General features: G+C 41.5%; 1 pseudogene; it reads left to right on the forward strand.

Annotated features, from left to right (window-relative positions):
- Positions 1 to 326: 326 nt before the first annotated feature.
- LOC126154496 (5S ribosomal RNA) lies at positions 327 to 444 on the forward strand (annotated as a pseudogene).
- The last annotated feature ends 5,996 nt before the right edge of the window (positions 445 to 6,440 follow it).

Genomic DNA, 6,440 nt, shown 5'->3' on the forward strand with positions numbered 1-6,440 from the left:
TAAGTGGCATAGGTCAGATAGTTTTTCTGAAGTAGTGGATCTAAATATCATCCCAGAAGCTGTCTGCAGTTTGAAAACATAAACACAAAAATTAAAAAGGAGAACGTTTGACTGACTTTAATCCTAGATTACGAAACCCTCATAAAATTTACGATTGCAGTAGGTACCAGTTCGCGGTTCTGGCCAACGTGGTACCGTCAGTAAATGGTGAAAAACAGGTCATTTTGTGCCTATTTTGTATGGGACACACCTTTGGAACCCATATAATTCCAATTAACTAGTGCGTAAGCTATAAATTATGTCGCCCTTTGAATAAAATGAAATATGGCGACGGCCTTGCCGCAGTGGGTACACCGGTTCCCGTCAGATCACCGAAGTTAAGCGCTGTCGGGCGTGGCCGACACTGGGATGGGTGACCATCCGTGCCGCCATGCGCTGTTGCCATTGTTCGGGGGGCACTCAGCGTGATGCCAACTGAGGAGCTACTAGACCGAATAGTAGCGCCTCCGGTCACAGAAAACCATCGTAACGACCGGGAGAGCGGTGTGCTGACCACACGCCCCTCCTATCCGCATCCTCAATGAGGATGATACCGCGATCGGATGGTCCCGATGGGCCACTTGTGGCCTGCAGACGGAGTGCTTTGCTTGAATAAAATATGGAGCAGTAACATTTACGATGGTTCAGTAACGATGTAACATTTTCCCTCCTTTAGTGTTTTAGGGTTAACTGTCATCAGGGAATAAACATTAATAGATTATATGGAATAATATTGATAACTTCACAGGAAACAAGATTGTCGGCAGATAATTTATCTCACAAAATAAACATGTTAGAGGTACTCATGCTGCTTCTCATCTATTTAGATGAGATATTGGACGCTATTTATTGAGAAGTGCAACGTATTTGCCATAGACAAGAAATAACAAAAGTAAAAACGGAAGTTTAAGATGAAAACATAAACTGCGGCTTGTTCCATTAGAGGTACAGTCGTTACTTATTCGTAACTCTGATACAAACTGGAAAAATAAATCAAAATGCAATTCACAAAGTTGTAAGGTAAGCACTATAGAACAATATAACTTGCCCCTTTCTAGGAGTGAAGGTATCTGTGGAAGTCGTAAGATTCAGAGCCAGTGCGGAGTGTTTCTGCCCATTGTCAACCTTAACTAGCACACAATGCAACATACCTTGGCATTGTAGAAGGCACTGTGAATACGATGTTGACTCCAGCGCGCTGTTTGTCCTGCGATACAGAGCTCGTGCCTGCTTTCTCTACACTTCTCTTCCACCCGCTGCACCCTAGAAGCGAGGCTGCGATCGTATGCATGCGCTTCCAGCACCTCTTGCAAATGGGTCAAGTTACATTGTACATACATATGGAGATAAAAGAAAATCTAAAAAGTTGTAAAGATATACAAATAAGTTGTTGTTGTGTCGTGATGCAGTTCTCTATGCTACCCTATCCTGTGCAAGTATCTTCATCTATGAGTAACTACCGGAACCTACATCCTTCTGAATCTGGTTTCAGTATTAAGTTCTTGGTGTTCCTCTACGATTTCTACCGCCTACCCTTCTCTCAGGTATTAAATTGGTGATCGTTTGATGCCTCAGAATCTATCCTATCAACCGATCGCTTCTCCTAGACAGATTGTGCCACAAACCTCTTTCCTCACCAATTCTATTGAGTACCTCCTAATTACTTACGTGGTCTACCCATCGAATCTTCAGCATTCTCATTTCAAAAGCTTCTGCTCTCTTCTTGTCTAAACTGTTTATCGTCCACGTTTCATTTACATAGATGACTTCATTCCGAACAAATACTTTCACAAAAGATTTCGTGACACACCTATATTCAGCGTTAAAAAATTTCTCTTCTTCTGAAACGCTTTTTTCGCCATTGCCAGTCCGCATTTTATGTCCTCTCTGCTTCGGCCATCATCACTTACTTTGCTGCCCAAATGACAAAACTCATCTACTACTTCAAGTTACCTAATCTGATTCCCTCAGCATCATCTGATTTAATTCGACTACTTTCCTTTATCCTTGTTTTGCTTTTGTTGACAGTCATCTTATATCCTCCTCTCAAGACACTGTTCATTCCGTTGACTGCTTCAAATTTTTCTCTTGTTTCCTTTAGTGCTTGCTCAATGTACAGACTGAATAACATCGGCTATGTGCTACATCTCTGCCCCACGCCCTTCTCAACCACTGCCTCCCATTCATACCCATTGAATCATAACTGCCGTCTGGTTTCTGTACAACTTGTAAATAGCCTTTCGCTTTCTGTATTTTACCACTACTACTTCAGATTTTCAACCTGGTGTTATGAGAAGCTTTCTCTAAATTTACAGGTATTTTAAACGTAGGCTTGCCTTTCGGTAACCTATCGTCTCTGGTAAGTGGCAGCGTTAGTATTGCCTCGCGTGCTCCTACATTTCTCTGAAATCCAGACTGGTCTTCCTCGAGGTAGTCTTCTGTCAGTTTTTACATCGTTCTGTAAGAAATTCGTGGTTGTATTTTACAACCATGACTTGTTAATCTTATAGTTAGGTAATATTCCCAATTGTCTTCATCTGGTTTCTTTGGAACTGGAATTATATTCTTCTTGAAGTATGAGGGCATTTCGTTCGACTCATACGTATTGGAGAAGACAGGTGCAAAGCCTACAAAATCATTATCAAGTGTAATTCAGTACAGTCAAAGTTGATTACAGAAAAATAGGATAACAGAAAATAATCTAATAAGAAGAGCACATGAAATGTCCGGATCGAGTCTTACTCTAAAAATGAAGGTTATACTCTTGAGAATCAAGTATTTGCGTAAAACCGTTGATATATCTGGAAATAATGAACATAAATGTAATACCAGAATTTAAAAGAATAAGTCACCAGAAACAACTACAGTATGAGGAACATACAGAATAAGGAAATTAATTTGAGCGACAGATGAAAAAATAGAAAAAACGCCTTGTCACTAACCTAATATGTAAAATCTACTGAAAAAGTTACAACACACTTCAAGAAAGGACGAGATAGTGAATAACGCTGTTTGTTAAGGAGATACGTAAGTTAACTATATCAGCAGTACAATGGAATAAGTTTCTGGAACCTTGTCTTTAACAAGTACCTTAGAATCATCAGAAAAAACTGTCTGGAATCTCTAATATAGTTCTTTTAAAAGACTGCATTTTTCGGAAGGGCAGATGGAGAAAAAGGTATTTTGTTACAGCAGATAAAAGATAAAACGGTTTAATTTAATATAGACATATATCACGAGTGACATACCAAAAAATTTTTTGTAGTAAACCTGTTCACTAATTTTGTTTGGGGGGAGGGGGTCCAGAAGAGAAAGCAGACCTATTCACTGGTTTTCTCTAATGTGAATGAGACACATATCTTTCAGCAAAGCCGTTAAGCAAATAATTATCTTTACCAATCCACCTTCGATAAACCTCTTTCATTGTTTTTATCATTATTACTATTTTAGAATACTGTGCATAATATCTCATAGCAAAAAAGAAACTCATAATTTCTTTGTAAAAGCAGAATGGATTTATATTAATTGTTTCTGGACTCGAAAAAAAAAATTTACATATACTTTCCGATCGTAGTTTTCCTTTCCATAGTTCGGAAAACAACTTTTTATGACATTTAAAATATTAATATTAGTAACCTTGTCTTGATAAAGATGGAGGTGGATTAAGTGAGTCTAGACTGTCTCCTTGGTGATCTGTGGCAAGTTTTAAGTCGTCGCTATGCCCTGAATGATGTCTCATAGAATTCGGACGATACCAGATATTTTATAGTCAGAATGGCCACCCAAATAATTTCCTGGAAAATAGCTTTACCACGTTCAGCACTAGTGTGTCTTTGAATAGAGGATACACAACATGGTAGTACATAAGTCGTAATGATTCACATCATTTCGAGCTGCGGATATCGTCCGTCTCCGTTAAAGTCGGCCGCGTGTACTCCTAGTAGCTTCTCCAAATGTCGCGTTTGTGGAACATTTATTTGTGGCGAAGTAAAAGATATATTTTCCAAATGAGATAGTACCTTTAGATATACTTGATTAAACCTTCGGTTAGTATTATTCAAGAAGAGAACAAGAATTTGAAACACAGCTTTCTTAAATCTTCAATCATGAGACAATTGATCAGGAACAGACAGATGTTTCTGTGGGTTTCAATGTCGTTGGAATTTTCCTTGACCCTGAGATATTTGGATCTTTCAGATTCAGGTTCTTGGAAGAGTGTTTGACGTTCCCTAACAGCATAATCCGTCCGGACAGCAGTCCGTGTTAAAACGCAGCTCCTGGGACCGGGGAGTCACCATCCCCGGATCGAATCCGCCCGACTGTTGGTGCGACGGCCAGCTTTGATTTGGTTTTCAGGTGGTTTCCCACATTCCGCTACGTGAATATTGGGTACCCGAGTCCCGCCTCAGTTGCAAGATTCGCAAAGATGTAGAAAACTTGCGCTCACTTTCACAAGACTAACATGCAAACAGTTAGGGTACACATACTCCGCCCCGTGTGGTACAGGGGCAAGAAGGGCATCCTGCCAGCCCGTAAACTAATCATGCCTCATCCTTTGGTAACCATATTGATCCAGCGCCGATGCTGGACAAAGGCACAAGAAAAAGTTCTCTAACAGCATATCAAACGCTACCGCAGTTCTAAGATTCACTCCAGTTTCATAGTTTCATTAAGACTCTAGAGATCTGACCAGTTATTTCTACTTAGTGTCGATATATACCACAGACGACAGTCTTCCGTCTCTGAGCTCCATGCACGCAATGCTTCACTGTTTTCTGGGCCCATACATATTTTACCCCAAAATGTTTCAAAACCTTTATCCCCACAGCTCATCGAGTCAGTCACATTGGTATTAACCGCTGAACTTTCGGATTTGCATCTGTCTTGCCGGCGACAGCTTGTAGCACTACATCTGTGTACACGGTTTGCCTGTTCGTTGAATAGAGGTTTGTTTCTAAGAGGTGTTTTTAAAAGTAATCTAGATAGCACAATGGGTCACTGATTACTGAAACTTTCTGTAATGCATGGTCCAAGAAAAGATTACTGCAGTTCTGTGGGTACCCTTGAAGAAACAGTGGGCGCGTAGAAATTCAGATGCTAATGAAGGCCGTAGAACGACGCATGCAGTGGCGGTTGTCGGCATCTATGCCCTAGAGTATGGCGGCTACTAAACCCACGAAAATTCTTTTGGTTCGAATGTCTCAGAGTGAACGCAGTGTACACAAAGAGTGACCTGATTATGATCAGCCACGTCCGTCGTTGAATTCTGACATAACTGTGTACATTTCCACACAGTGTCTCGCAGAATGATGTGAGCCACAGCTTCCAGGATTTTGTTTTGTATGTTTGATGCCAACCAAGTGTCACGACGCTGTAGTCAGTTCTTCTATTCTGGTACATCGTTCTTCTTCTTCTCATCGAAAAGTGTCATAATGTTTCCAGTGACTGTTTCACAACATCTCAGTGTGTTTCCTGTTCGGTCCAGGAACCTAACTGAAAGGATAATTACTAGTAAAGCGGCTCTAGCTTTCTCCTGACCAGCCAGCAGACGTCGCGTGAGTTGGATAGCCATGAGTGCGCTACTCTCACCTTGCTGAATAACTTTGACAGACCCGCGACGAATAGCAGTCTTTTTTTGCACATTTTTAACTTCTCTGCAGCTTTTTCGCAGTTACAGAATTCTTGTTTAAGAAAAGCCGTTACTGTCTTCTGTTACTCGCTATGTGGACAGAACTGTTACAGTCAAAGCAAGGAACAGTGTTATTCTTTCACATGTGATGTAACCGCGGATAAGACAAAAACCATTTCAATTTACAAGATCATCAATACATCGCGGAAACTTAGTACAGGACGGAATATACACTCCTGGAAATTGAAATAAGAACACCGTGAATTCATTGTCCCAGGAAGGGGAAACTTTATTGACACATTCCTGGGGTCAGATACATCACATGATCACACTGACAGAACCACACGCACATAGACACAGGCAACAGAGCATGCACAATGTCGACACTAGTACAGTGTATATCCATCTTTCGCAGCAATGCAGGCTGCTATTCTCCCATGGAGACGATCGTAGAGATGCTGGATGTAGTCCTGTGGAACGGCTTGCCATGCCATTTCCACCTGGCGCCTCAGTTGGACCAGCGTTCGTGCTGGACGTGGAGACCGCGTGAGACGACGCTTCATCCAGTCCCAAACATGCTCAATGGGGGACAGATCCGGAGGTCTTGCTGGCCAGGGTAGTTGACTTACACCTTCTAGAGCACGTTGGGTGGCACGGGATACATGCGGACGTGCATTGTCCTGTTGGAACAGAAAGTTCCCTTGCCGGTCTAGGAATGGTAGAACGATGGGTTCGATGACGGTTTGGATGTACCGTGCACTATTCAGTGTCC

The sequence above is a fragment of the Schistocerca cancellata genome, unplaced genomic scaffold (genome assembly GCF_023864275.1).
Source record: "Schistocerca cancellata isolate TAMUIC-IGC-003103 unplaced genomic scaffold, iqSchCanc2.1 HiC_scaffold_1092, whole genome shotgun sequence".
Taxonomy (NCBI): domain Eukaryota; kingdom Metazoa; phylum Arthropoda; class Insecta; order Orthoptera; family Acrididae; genus Schistocerca; species Schistocerca cancellata.